Raw genomic sequence first — 14,707 nt, 5'->3', positions numbered from 1 at the left:
GAGCAGGGTGATTGCTGAAAAGGCTCCTGGAAGTATTAACAATAATAATGTGCACTTTATAACAGTGGTTAGTATTAAAAGACATTTGACAAACACTGGACTTGGAATGAAAGGCTTTTAAAGCCCCAGCCAAGCTATTTGCAATTAGAACACAGTAATGTACATTCATTTTGTATGTAAGTTGAGCTCACAAAAATCTCCTTTTTTGTCCATTAATAAAACCACAGTATCCCCATGAACAAGTCCCCTTAATCTTCACAGTGCATAGTCTGTGATCTTATCCTTAGAAAAGCTGTGCAATGTCATGCAGCTCCAAGAGAAACAAAAGCAAAGTCCAAAGCAAAATGGACTCTCTCCCAGAATAACTAGCACTGATATGGGGGCACACCAGTATTTGAGGGTTGTTGCAGCTTGAATGAAGTGTATGGTGTATTTAGAGCCCAGAAAAGTGCAGAGAGCACAAATTCCTCCTGCTCCTGTATAGAAATGAAGTCAGAAATAAAGGAGTCCATCATGAGCCCAGCAGTGACTCCATTTCCTCTCCCTGACTTGACTGTCTCTTCATGTAGGCTTAAAACCAGAGAGCAAGAGGCAGAGTGCGTAGAGAATAAATGTATCCGACAAGATTTCCTGCCTCCTTGCCTTTGTTTCCCTATCCTTATTATAATAATATTTAAGATTTATCATTTTTTCTGCTCTCAGAAGTGTGCATGAAAGATGCAGGAGTCAGACTCTACTCCCTAAGCAGATCACGACAGAGAGACTGAGGACTGTGAGTAGATAGTCTCCTTGGGCTCCTTCCCACCAGCGCAGGGCATGTAAGCAATGAGACCAAAGGAGTCCTCCTGGGTTGTGGTGACTAAGCCCAGCTAATGCAAGCAGCCATGTCACATAAACCTGTCCATAAAGGCATGTGACAGCCTGCCCTCATTGCTGCTGTGAAGAGACTCTCCAAAAATCCGCTCCTCTAATGGGTAAAAACTTTCTAATTCCCAGACTAAGTCTGTAGTCATTTAACTCCTTTGGCTTTTCTTACCCCATGTTCACCATGGTACAGGGAACAGTTATACTCTCCCTAGCCTTTCTCTTTTGACATTTGCAGTATTTTATTTCTTCTCTTGAAAAACAGGCTGTCCATACTCCCTGGTCATGCAGTAGCAGCTTTGCAGGACTGGAAGTAAATGTTCCAGTCTGAATGACTTTCCCGAATGAAGCATTATTTCATTTTCTGGTGGCTGGGCTTCTCTGAAGGCTTAGAGCCAGTAAAAATGAAGCATCAGGCAATAGAAATCAGACAAGCTTTCAGCTATTTAAATAGAGTTCATCCTTCTCTTTTGGATAAGCTGTGTTGACTCCTTTTCATAAACTAATGTGCCTGGATGTAAGCAGGTGGAGTTGCCCAGATAGCATTTAGTCAGTGGTGGTGTATCCCCAGCCTTCGGCTGACCTCTGAGTGTGTGCTTGCAGAGATTGTTACTCCTGTAATAAGTAGCCAAGGACAGATTGCAAAGAAGGCAGAGAAGAACCTGACTCATTCCCATCCTTTAGCAAAACATCTGTCTTGCCGTTGTCAGAGGAATCAAGTATTCACTTGTGCACATTAAGAGATTTAAAGGAAAAGTCCTTGTGGGGAGGGCTGTCAGCTCTCTGAGGAAGTTATTCAGTTGAACTTAAAGGATTTATGGGAAGAAGTGTTTTAGCTGCCCCCAGAGCATCATACTAACCCTGGTGTTGTTCTAGTTATTTTATCTGACTGTCTTTACAGGTATTTCGGGTAATTTACCTGCACAGCCAGCCTCAGAATTGCTCTTTTGAACACAATTGCTGTTATTTTTGAAAGCACCACTCTCAAAAGCAATATTTCATCATTACTGTAAAACATAGCCCATGCAATTACTGGGGAGAGTGTCTGTAGGAATCTTAGGGGAAGCATGGTGATGCCTGAAACAAGCCGTAAACCCTAAACCTGGTGTCATTAGTGCCTGGCTGTGACATGACAGCCTTACCCTGGTAATGAGAATTTGGCCTTTACTTTGCCATGTGTGTGGGTGCTGGATTAGCTCAGATGAGGCTGACTTCTTGAAAGCACATTGCTTTCAAGAGGAGGAAGAACACTGCTTTATTTCCAGCCTAGCTCCAGAGAAAGAGTACAAAATGACAAGGAATTTCCCCTGCCTTAGAGCTAGCTCTTCTCCCCAGCCCTTTTCCAACCAGCCATCACCTCCAACACCCTGCAGGAGGTTTTCCAGACTCTGGGAATTTAGGTTTTTGTCTCAGATGGTCACCATGCAACCCACCTAATTAAAGGGCAGCAGCTTTAGAGCCATCATAAAGGGAAAAAATGGGGAATCTTCACTCGTCTGTGTGTGATCGCATCGAATGTCAAATTTGTTCAGCACATCTCCCTGTCACAGTGAAGTTATCAAAGCTCATAACAATTTACAGGTAAAAGAGGTTGGGGGGATCTGAATTACACAGATATGGCTTCCTTTGGTAAATTGTAAGTTAGAAAAGAATATATTCATTTGGGTTTAGTCATCCATCCCTCTTGTCCTCTGGAAAGAGTGAAGAGAGAAGAAAACAGGAATGGGAGGAGGCAATATCTAAAAAAGCAATCAGAAAATGAGAAAACTTCCATCAGAATGGAAATGTCTGACTTCAGGAGGGAAATAAAATAACATTTAACATTGGAAAATCACCTTGACAAATTTCAACCTTCCACAGGCACTGCCTGAGGAAGGAGCTTGCAGGAAATCCTTAGGTACATGCACCCGGAGATGTAAAATCGGTTAAGGACTGTTAGCCTTATCTGTTTACTACCCAGAACTGTTAGCTGGAAAAGGGCTCCATCTGCTTAGACTCAGAGTTGACCTTCCCTAAGGAAAAGGCTTTTAGATACGGAGATTTTCTTTCCAGATTTCTTCCCATTTAATTTTTACAGAATGACTTTACCAAATGGGAAAGTGCAAATGATGGTTTGACCAAATGAGAAATCCAGGTAGTGACGGCTGCTCTGGTGTCTTGTATTATAGAGTGCAAGCACACACAAAGCAGGGGAAGGAAGGTTATCGGTGTTAGCAAGACATCACTGATGAGTACAGCAATCGAGGCAAAGCCTGAGTGACATTTGCAGCAGCTCCTGTACTTAAACGAGCACAGATGTAGATACAGGAAAAGCACATAAGGAAAGGTAGCTCCAGCTCAAATCTCAGCGCTGCAGACAGGATGACTGACTCTGCGCAGTCATCTTCAAGCAGGTGGCTTACTAATTGTATGCCAAACTGTTAAAGCCATGCAAAGCTACTAAGAGCAGGATGAAATGTAAAGCTTCCCATGACATTTATTCAGAGGAGTCTATTGTTTTCCAGGGCTGCTTGGTTCATGTAGCTCATTTTTGACTGAGCTGTGCTTTTCTGTCACCCACTGAGTTAACAATTTGGGACAATTACAGTAATTATTCTGCTACAGTAGGGATGCCGTTGCCCAAATATGTTCAAGAGGAATGGCTTTACTTAAATGAGCAAGAATACCATGAACCTGCAAAACCACTTGTGGATTGAATCATTTAATTTCTGATTCTGTTAATTCACAGTATTGAAATACTGATAACCCTATTCATTAGCAGAGTAGCGGAAAAGTAGGAAACCATTGATACCGTGCTAATGAAACAAAGGTTTGCAGTCACTTTGGGAGACCTCAGTTGTCTGATAATGTGAATGTATGTCTTCTCTGCAATCTGGAACTCAACCAAGGCCAAGAATCAAATGCAAAGGCAGCTCTAAGGCTGGGTCTAGCATGGAGCCAAGAGCAGGATGCTCTGATTCTTGCATCAGCAGAGTGAGCCTGCACAGCCACACCTTGCTTGGGGCAGGCTTCCATCCCAACACCCAGGTTTGTATCCAGCTGGAGAAGAGCCAGTCCGTGGCTGCCCACCAGGCTCTGTGCACACCCGACTCCTCAACCCGACTCCTTCTCTATTTCTTACATCTGCCAAAGACTTTATAAGTCATTCCTTCCAAGGAGGCACTTGGAAAGTGCTTCTCTTAATAACTAAATTCTTACATGTGCCACTTGTGTTTTGTAGCACTCTTACAGCCTTATCGCAGCACTTTTCCATCTCTGAGCACAGTCTGTATGACTCCTCAATTGATGGATGTTTATTCTGGAGGTCATGATCTTTCAGCCAGGTTTTTATACAAAGCCTTTTTCTTCCAATCCACCTTTGAATTTTAACAAGAAGCTGTGGCATGAAAAGGGAGAGAACGATACTGAATACTCCACTTAATAAATGGAAACTCAGCAAGGGCACCAGAGGACATGACTACTTCATAACTTCCAAATTATGCTGGAGATGAAGCAGGGAGATTATTCTGAGTAGGTCCACTTCATTTCTTGCCAAGGTCAGGGCTGTGGCATTCTTTATGGGAAAGCAGTTGCTTGAGTTGCTTCATCAACTGTTTACTTCAGGTTTAATGACACCTCAGTGTTATGTTTCCTCTGATCTTGAGCTGTTTGTCACTCCGTTTGTAGTTGCAGAGGTCACCCATGTAGTTCTATGAAAGGCAACATATATTCAGACTTCTGTCAAGGTGCATCATATTTTGCCTCTTCATCTTAGCATTACTTTTTAGTTTTAAAGTAATTATTTCTCACCCTCAGTGGTTACTGCTCTCTGGTTCCTTATAAACTGTGTCCCTTCTGGCCCTGGGCCTCAAAGAAAAAGGTTCTATCATAATGAGAGTCTCTACTTTATAAGTTCCTGCTTTTTTTATGTCTCCATTTCTCTCCTCTACAAAATATTAACCAGTTATACAGTGGGTCCCACCTCCATCCTCACACTAGGTTTTAGGTCCTATCTGGCATTGACTGTTTCCATGACGATGTTTTTTTGTGAAGTTAGTCATGTTGTAATTTGATTTTTTTCCTCCTTAAAAACACAACCCTCTTCAATAGGAAGCAATAAAATGTGGATTTCTGGATCGCTGCTGAATTTTCCCCAGGACAAGAGGTTGTGGAAGACACAGAAAAGATGCCAGAGAGAGGCACTGCAGCTATTGGGTGCTGTGGATGTGGAACAGGCTGTGGAAGAGTTAAAGCAGCACAGTGACAAAGCATTGGAATGTCTCTGGTGCATATTTTACCATCCCTTAATCACCCACTGCCTGATACTGGCTGCAAGTGTCTTGTGCTCCCTCCTGAAGTCCTTAGATGGACTGAACAGCCCTGGGGCAGGAGGTGCCATCCCTATGGATGGGAGCAGCCTGATACAAAGAGCCTCAGAGACAGATCCCACAGTGCTGCAGGCAGATCCTGTCACACCTCACTGTCCCCCTTGGCAGCCATCAGTCCTAATTTCTGCCTAATTTTTCCATGCATAGGATTCATTATTTCTTGACTTGTGCCCAGGCAACAAGAAGAGCAGATCAGTCCCTTCCTCTCCTTCCCGGTTTTTCCTGAGGGGTCCTTCAAGGACAAGCCCTGTGTCAGCTGCTATTGACTTTACCTTTGTGCCCTGATAACTAAACAATGACATCTTGTCTTAGCTTGCAGTTTTCCTCTGTGACAGCAAACACATGTTTGGTTTTCCTAAATAAAGAATTTTTTCATTTCTTTGTCAGGGTTGGAATCACTTCCACAGAGTATTTACAATGCAAAGCCCAGAGCTGTGCAGGCAGAGTGTTGTAAAAGATGCTTTCCTTCAGTCCTTGGTGAGGATTGAAGGGCAAGGATGAGCAGGGATTGCCCTTTCCTGACCTGGAGCTATCCCTTGTGATGCTCTGTGCACCATAAGGCAAGCCAGGCATTAGAAGGCACGACCTTGGAATATGTATTTGCTCTCCACAAAATAGACAAAACATAAATGGGGCAAAAAGTGGGACTGGATGCAGACCAACGCTTTTGATACTGGAGAATTCAAGGCTTTCAAATTGGTTTCATTCTGCTTGGAATAAAAATGGGAGAACAGGCATTTAGGAGAAAAAGAAACCATTCCAGACCCTCTTCACCTCTGACCATAGCTGCCAACCCAGCATCCAGCTGATGGATATCTGAATCTGTCCCGTGAACCACATCCTCTGCAGAGCTCATCCAGCAGTGTGTCCTCACTATGGAGCTTCCCAAGTCTATCCTCTTTCCCATCCTCACAATAGCTGGACCCAGCTCTCCTAAGTGTTACTGCTCTCGTTGACAGATGGGGAGACTGAGGCACATGGACCTTGGCCAAGAGAGAATCTTCATCCAGATCCCAGCATTCATTTTTCTACTCTTTTGACTGTGTTTTGTGAAACCCATGGCCAGGCCACTCCAACCCAAGGTGTGCTCCTTGTAATTCAAGTTTCCCAAATCAAGAACTGGTCACTGGTCAGGATGTTTTTACTGTGTGAAATGTTAGTTGTTGTGGTTTCTTTCCCATTTGGAAAATAGGATTTATTAAAGCCAAAATTGTTGATGGGAGCTGATTTGACAAATTTCTCAGTTCAAAACCATTTCCTTCTGGGCGAAGCTTTGAAACTGTTGAAACAAGCATGTCTGTGTTTTTTAAAAAAAAGCTGTTTTGATTTAGGGTTCAAAATAAGTTGAAAATATGTAGGACAAAGGAAAGAGTGCATTTGAGCTTGAAAGAAGAAATGACAAAAACATCTAGGTCAAAATGAACCCTATTTTCATATCACTTACACACAGTGGTTTTATAGCCCAAAATTATGTATTTAACATTTCTTTTCATTCTCAGGCCATGAAAAATCTTTAGTTTTGGTACTTGTCTTAGTTGGAAGGGGATATTTTTCTAGGGGTTGCAGTTTGGAAAGCACCTCAGGTCACTAAAGCTATTTCTTCCCCTCTGGCATTCAGAGCTGCTCAGTTTGCAGGCTCAGCTCTTCCCATCTGAAATGGGAAAAATCCCTCGTGGATGTGGAGACAAAAGCTTCCATGGGTGAGAGAGGACATGACACAAGCACCCAGCAGCAGTTCTCCCTCCTGCCCTGTGGCTGTACTTTGTAAGAGTACCTCAACTACAGGCTCAGCCCATGAGACTTTCTTTGCCCATATGTAGGAAACTACCCAGTTTTGCAGCAGTTTGGACCATGCTGCTGTCACATCTCCAGAACACCAACCCAACCCATGAGAACCACTGGCTCCCCTATGTCCGTGGAGACGAGGGAGGTTGGGCTGCCTTGGAGATAACATTTGAGTCTGGGAAATGCAGTGAAAAGCCACTCTTGATTCTCCTTTTCAGGGAAGAGAAGACAAGCAGGCATTGACCCTGAGGACAGGGAGTAGCAAAATCAAGCTGGACCATCTGTGGAGAGCTCGGTGCCTGCCATCCCAGCAGCTGCAGGAGGATACTGGGAGGTGAGCCGACTACATCCCGGAAAGGGTGATTTGGAAGTAGGTATGGTCCAGAAATCCTGGGACTCATGTCTGTGCTACAGGAGATGAAGGCATTTGTTCTTGGCCCTTAGAGAAGCGGGACACCCTTTACGTTTGCCTTCTGGTTCCCGCTGAGCTCTCCTCAAAGAGAGCCCCATTTACTTGCATCACTCAGGCTTTCTCTAGATGGGCCTATCTCCTTCTTTGCTCATCTTACCTCATTCCCAAATTCTCGACAGTCCCTAAGAAGGGGAGAAGAGGATGGAGACGCTGGGCAGGTGGCAGGGGAAGCAAAAAGGTGTATTTGGTGTCATATTTAGGAACCAACAGTGAATTAAGAAACTGTGAACAAATCTTGCTTCTAAATGTTACTTTAAATGTTGCTTTAGTTGAATTCAATAAGGACAATGTATTGACCTTCTCAAGGTTAATGGCTCAATGACTTACTAAGAAAAAGCATATGCAAGGCCAGATTGATTCTTGTGCTAATTATTTCTCTGGACAATATAAAATGTATTTTGATACATTTTCCATGGTACCTGGAAAGTCATTTCTGCTCACCAGGTTATAGATGTTCCAGGCAATGACAAGGGTGCTGGGAGTGTGCTGATTGCTTCAACTACATTCGTGATACATAAGCATTTATTCCAGTGCAAAAAACCGCTACGAGAAATACATTTCCCATGAAATGAGATGAGATCTGTTTGCTTCTGCCTTACCTCCAGTGAAATATCTTGACAGTTGAGCAAAAACTCAACACAATCCAGTTTATGGAATGAATTGTGACAACTCACATGAGTCTGAGTTTTACCTCTCCTGAAATCCTTGGCAAAACACCTGCAGCTCCTTGTTAGCATATGCAGATAAATCTCTGGATATAATCACTGATGGAGAGGCAGCACTAGGCGAGGGTGTGCTCTTCAGGGATGGCTTCTCATCCCAGGGCCTTGTCAATACTTGTATCAATGACCTGTTGGGAAATCTGGAATCATTACTAATGAATGCAGATGACTCAGATTGGGAGAGTGGTAAATAACCACAACAACGAGGCCATAGACACGAGTGAGCTCGATCACTCAACAAATCAGATGCAATCAAAGGCTGTCTTTTTTAATACAGCTAAATATATAGGCATGGGGACCTAGATGAACATATGCATATACTCATGGGAAATCAGTGTGGTTTGTAAATGCTCCATATGGGTAAATTATGCATTTTGCAAGCATAAATACTTTATTGCTGCCAGACTGGTAGGTTAGTATAGCTTGAAGGAGAATTGCTCTGATGTGTTACCAACATAATAAAGTGCCTGCACAGTGCTCTCTTACACCATCTTCTGCTGCAGCCCAGGGAGGCTTGAGCATTCTGTGAGTACACGTTACATGAAGTTGTTACCACTACCTTGAGATAGGTGGGCACTAAGGTTCCAGTTTTACATGCTTTTCCCTGTAGGAATTTAGTGCTTAGGACAGTAGCATGAGTGGCAACTGGGGGTTAAATCTTCATGCATGTGCAGGGCACCTTATCAGCTCCATCCAGTGCAACTTTCCTTTTCTGATAATCTCTTTGCTCATTACAAAAGGAAGCCCCTCACTTCCACCAGAACCAGGGAGCTGCTGTGTTTGCAGAGTCCCTTGCAGATGCCTTTGCTATCTGTGGCTCTTCCTTCCCCAGGGCTGTTATTCCCCTCTGTAATGGAAGTGGGTCTCTGGAGCAGTTGCTCTCAGTGCTGACAGGTTTCTGATTAATGGCAGTGACAGCTCAGCCTTATGTGTGCACTGGGGAAGGCTGCACAGGGCTTTCCTCTCCCTCCTCTTAGCTTAGCCTTTAACTCTGTGGAAACCTATCCATCACTGCAAGCACCTGGCAGGTAAATTCAAACCACGCAAACTCCTGCCATCCAAGCTAAAAAAATGAGCACCATCAGCACAGCAGAAACAGGATTGTTTGAGGTACGAGGATAAAACACAGCAAAGTTTGTAGGGAGTGGCAGCATCATTTATTAGACCACGCACATACTTGCAGGGGGGGAAGTGGGAGAAGCTTTTGGACACACACAGATTTCTTTAGTCTAAAATCAAAGCGACCATCTCCCAAGCTGAACAGAGGTTGAGACTAACTGCACTGAGGTTACGTGATGTTCATCTCTTTGTCAGTGTGGGAGAAAAGGGGGTTGATACGTGGGGATGATCTGAGAAGGGCAGGAATAAAGTCACAAATCTTCTTTGAGCAGAGGCAAGCAGCTAGTTTTCACTGCCCTGCTGATGGGTTAACCAGGGATGGAAAAATTTACAATATATCATAACACCAGCAGCTCTGCTCGTCCTTGAGTTTTAGCAGCCGGCAGAGTGGTGAATTGTAATTGGAAGGTTTAAATGCAGAAAATATCTAGCAGGGTCTTCTTGTGCTCCTTGATTCTGAGAAAAAGCATGGAAATCAGAGCTCAGAGAGCTCCTGTGGTATGACAGAGGAGAGGGGCTGTGTGCAGTGCATGGAGGGACTCCCAGCCCTGCCTCTGCCGCTAGCTTGGCTGCTGAGCCAAAAGGATCAACAAGCAGAGACTTGGGATTCATATTCCCTCTTAACACAATAAAAAAGTTAAACTTCAGAAGCAGAATCCCAGTTTTACCAAGTGGGAACACGGAACAGTGGGAGAGAGCGGGAACATCATTGGCAGAGAGCCAGGCAGACGAGACTGAGATCCAAGAGCCCGAAATCAGCCTGCGCCTACATCCACAGCTCTCCCTGCCTGCATTGAAGGCTAAACACTGGGGCTATTTCAGAGCTTCATGTGTTTAGCAGCTGACATTCAGTGAGCTTGTGTCAAGCCACAGCAAACCCAAGGGCTGAGTTTGCACGGGAGCTCCAGGAGGATAGTTGGAAACAAACCTTTTGGCCATAATGACTAAAGAAGAGAAGCCACTGCTCCTCCAAAAGAACATGCAGTGAGGATAAACCTTACAGTGATTTACTCCTTATTGCAAAGGTCAGGGCCCAGGAAGGAGGGAGTAGGGCAGGAGGGGGGAAGTTTAAGGCAGACCATTCTAATCCCCTCTTAGGCAGAAAGCATTAGCACAGCCTTGGAGAGAATTTGTTGGACTCAATGGGGTGTATCGGGTGAGCAAAGTGCTCGGCAGAGCTGCTGCTCACTGCACCGGCCGGTAGCGCCCTGATCCTTTGCCATCTCATAAACAGAGGGAAAGGAAATCAGTTTAATCCAGGCTCAGTGTATATTGGAATATAACCTAAGTAAAACAGCCTGAAAGCCCAAGAATAAATCAGCAAGGAAAGAAATCTCCTTGTGCTGTGTGCTGTCCGCTGAAGAGGAGCTGGAAAAAACCTTTCTGTCTCTTGCTGTGGATCTGTTTCTTGGTTCCCTCTCACACACGCAACCGAACCGCACTGTCTGCTGCCCTCACGTCCCAACAGCTTTCCCAGAAACAGCAACGCTGGGGCCCACATGAAAGGGAGCACGTGGTAGACAAGGAAGATCCCTTCATTGGGAAGATTGAAAGATATTCTGAAAGCTGGTTAAAGATTGAATTGCAGTGTGTGATTGCTGTCTGCAGGTGCTTCCTGCAGCCACTCAGGTGGTGTTGGGAGGGTAACAAAGAGGAATTCTTCAGGAAGGCTCTAATTTTTGAAGTGTAGGGGTCTGAGGCAATTTTGGTATTTATCAAAGGCCTCAGATTTCCAGGGATTCAGTTTGGGATTCCAAAGCTGGGGTTTCAATTGATAATTTAAGAGGCAGACTCTGCTGGTACACTGCATCAGGCACCCCTTGACTTGCTCTCTCACTATCCCTCTCCCTCTTCTATATATTTGATGCGTATGGTCACTGTATAAATACTTCACACTTCATTTTCTTTTACACAATGTGGACAGGTAACTGGTCTTGCTTGTGCAGTTGGGTCTTTTTGTGTGTTCTCTGACGTCTATAGTGTGGTTGGGCTCTTATTGGTCGAGGGTCTTTCTCAGCAGGGACACAAAATGCCATGATTTTACTTTCAGTGCAGCCTGTTTGCATGAAAATACCGTCAACAGAAGATGCTATCTCTAACCTTGCTGCCCAACTTGGGTGCAACTGCCCAGCAGGTTTAAAAGTTATTAAAAGGAGCCTAATTCTCTTTTCTCGCCCACACACAAACACAGGATAATCACGTAAGCCTTGTTTCCTTGGGAAACCAACTGAAAAGAAAAAGAGCACAGAAACATACTGTAAGATGTGAAAACAGACCAACAGCCCTTCCAGTTGGGGAACGTGAGAAAAGGCACTGGCGAAGTCCCCTGAGCTAGCGAGGTCAGCGCAAGTAGGCTGTAGCTCAGAAAGGGGAGCAGGCAAGCACCTTTCCAGGCTGCAAAAGCAGCATCTGAATGTGTGAAAGCTTCACTAGCTGCTCTCTTTGAGCTCGAATGAAGGCAAAATTGCTGTTAATTAATGCTTCACATAGCAGTAAAAATCAGAGTCTGCCATGGCAAAGAGAGGTTCACAAACGGCCAGTTACGTGTGAAAGTAAACTGTGGGTAACAGCAAGTGTCATCCTTAGCAAGGGGCTGAGAAGCAGCTGCCTGAGCAGATGACCCATGTGAGCTCTCTGTGTTTGAGTAGCTGCCATTGGTCCTGTCTACATGTCACCTGGGAAATTCCTATGCGACACCCCAGAATAAATATGGCCCGGTGCATTTGGACTGCTGGGAAAACAGCACTGGAAGAGGCCAGAGAAGGGCCACAGAGATGATCCAAGGACTTGGAAGCTATGTGGGGAAAGGCTGAGAGAGCTGGGCTTGTTCAGCCTGGAGAAAAAAAGGCTCAGGGGAGACCTTACCACCACATTTCAGTATTTAAAGGGTGTCTACAAAGAAGGTGGAGACTCTCTTTTTACCAGGAGTCACATGGAAAAGACAAGGGCTGATGGGCACAAGTTGCTGCTGGGGAGATTCCAACGGGACACAAGAGGAAAATTTTTCCCAATGGAAACAGCCACTGGAATAATCTCCCAAGGGAAGTGGTGAATTCCCCAAAACTGGACACTGTTAAGATTCAGCAGGACCGAGTGCTGGGACATCTAATCTAGGTCATGCTTTGCCTAGAAAGGTTGAATCAGATGATCCTTGAGGTCCCTTCAATCTGGTATTCTGTGATTCTATGATTCTATGACACAGTGTAGTCAAAGAGGAGAAAACTCCATCTGCAACTCAGCTCCAGGCACAGTACTCATGTTGTCTAGATAAAACGAATGAGACAGTGAGCACCAGCCCGGATACCTCTGCTGGGATACAGCATGGAGTGATGCTTATGGGAAGAGCCCAAGATCTGAGACTGCTCATGGGAAGCATGCCCATTACTGTCTCATGGGTCTTGCTGTAAGGCACTGAACGTGCTGTATAACACATGCTGATTTTCAGCTGGGATGTGTTGACCTGGACGAGTCATACTAAAGCTTAAAAGTTTTGCCATCGCACTCCTTGAATTCCACTTGCCATGTAATTAATCCCACTGAGGAGGAAAATAAACTGACTAGTTGCTGCCAGGTCCTGATGTGAAGCTGCCTCAAAGGGAATCCTTCAAACACTGTGCTCTGGCCTCTTTATTTTCCTTTCATCATTTATTTGGCTATCTCGATGCTATGTGCACACACACACACCACATCCTGTTTAAATGCACACTGCATCTTCCTCAGAATAGGATGATAGAAACCACTATTCAAGATCAAAGCAAAGGACAGCTGAGATGAAAACAAAGCAAAAGTGTTCCTCAAGTGTTTCATCTGCTCCGTAGCTTCACTGTACGAGGGAGTGGGAGGATCTTCACCCGAGGTTGTGTGCAGTCCTGGGATATGGCTCTCAAAGGGAATTCCAGCCTGAGCAATGGAAGGTCAGCCAGGGCCAGACCTGTCAGTCCACTGGGATTTGATAAAGAGACACCTTTCCTACCAAAATGAGCTCAAAGGAGGCACAATTGCTCATAACAGATGATGTCGGGAGTAAGTGCCAAGAAAGGAGAAGAGCTTTGTAAAAAGCAATGATGTGGGAGAAGCTGGCCTGGTAATTTAGGCTAGGAATTAAACAAATGTTTATAACCATGGGAAGAGCAAGACCTTGGGATGGCCTTCACATGGAATTAAGGAAACCAATCTAGTTTTATAATGGAGCTTGGTACATTTCTGGCCAGGAATCTGTGAGCTGTCTTTGTGCAGAACCAGTGATCCAAAGCTGTTATGTCCAACAGTGGGAATATTTTGCTCATTGTGTTTCTGTAATACAAAGCTTTCACCTTTGGCTATGTGAGGGATGGGAGGAAGTTATCAAGGCTTCAAAAGCAGTGTGTAAGTGAGAAGAACTCTGTAAAATAGCTCTTGCAAGGAAGAGGGAAAAACCTGGCAAGATCTACAGAAGGGTAAATAAAGCACTGTGGACCTGCATACCCTAAGCTATTGATTTAACTGGCTCCCAAATGTCAGTCGTTTCCAAACTGAGGGCTGGATGCAGCCGTGATAGTGGTGAAGAAAAGTAAACCTGCATCAAACTGGACATTGCCAAGAGGAAATGGGAAAAAGGCAACCTCCTCCTGAAGTCCTCAGATGCTACCAGCCCAGAAAGTGGTGAGCAACTGGAAAAGTGACAGGGCGGTGATGAAAACCAAAAGCAGAAGTGGTGTCCTAAAAGGATCGACAGAACTTCTTGATGATTAATAACCCCTTGACCTGAACAGAATAAAAACTAGATGGAAAGTGGCTTTGGCTGACCCTGTCCTTGCCATGCCAGGGATAAAGGGCAGGAGGAGCTGTAGATGAACGTCTCTGTGCTCTGCGGAAGACACCCAGCACCTCTAAGAGAGCATAGGGGCACCAAGCAGGTAAAGGTGGGTATAAGGTCACCACCAAAACCACCTTGTACCCACACAGAGGAAATCTAGGAAGGAAAGCAGGGTTGGAACCACATCCTTCATATCTCCTTCCCACCAGCTGCCCAAGGACAGCAGCACTGCCTGTCTCCCTCGAGGAGCTGTGCAGAGCCCAATGCTCCAGCACTCAAACCATGATGCCTTAAATATACTCACGTAGGGTTTGAGATTAGACCCTGGAGGATAAAGCGAACAAATCTTGGCAAGGGAACTTGATTGCTTTTATGCGATATAATTACAGAGTGAACTCAAGGAAGGGAAGAGAGCAGCTGTACTTGGGTATATGCTGGGATCTGTGTAAAGGAACTTGGTACTGTGCCTCCTAAAAAATGGCACGTTCACATTTTCCAGCTAAGCTATAGCTAATTTTATAAGAAGGTGATTTTGTTCTTATGAGAAGCCCACCAGAGGCACAAGGAAGGGGACAATCTTTGT

The 14,707-nt window shown here is 44.8% G+C and overlaps 1 long non-coding RNA gene across 14 annotated transcripts in view; it reads left to right on the top strand.

The window, feature by feature from the left end:
• Nucleotides 1-14,707, top strand: part of LOC115607363 — a 65,179-nt gene that overhangs the window by 42,707 nt on the left and 7,765 nt on the right. For all 14 annotated transcript variants that reach the window (XR_003991202.1, XR_003991192.1, XR_003991199.1 and 11 more), the window contains one exon: nt 7,235-7,350. This is a non-coding gene — a long non-coding RNA (uncharacterized LOC115607363). The remainder of the gene's footprint in view (nt 1-7,234; nt 7,351-14,707) is intronic.

Source organism: Strigops habroptila, chromosome 4 (genome assembly GCF_004027225.2).
Source record: "Strigops habroptila isolate Jane chromosome 4, bStrHab1.2.pri, whole genome shotgun sequence".
Classification (NCBI taxonomy): Eukaryota; Metazoa; Chordata; class Aves; order Psittaciformes; family Psittacidae; genus Strigops; species Strigops habroptila.
The sequence above is the reverse complement of the archived record's forward strand: the minus strand, read 5'-3'. Positions and strand labels throughout refer to the sequence as shown.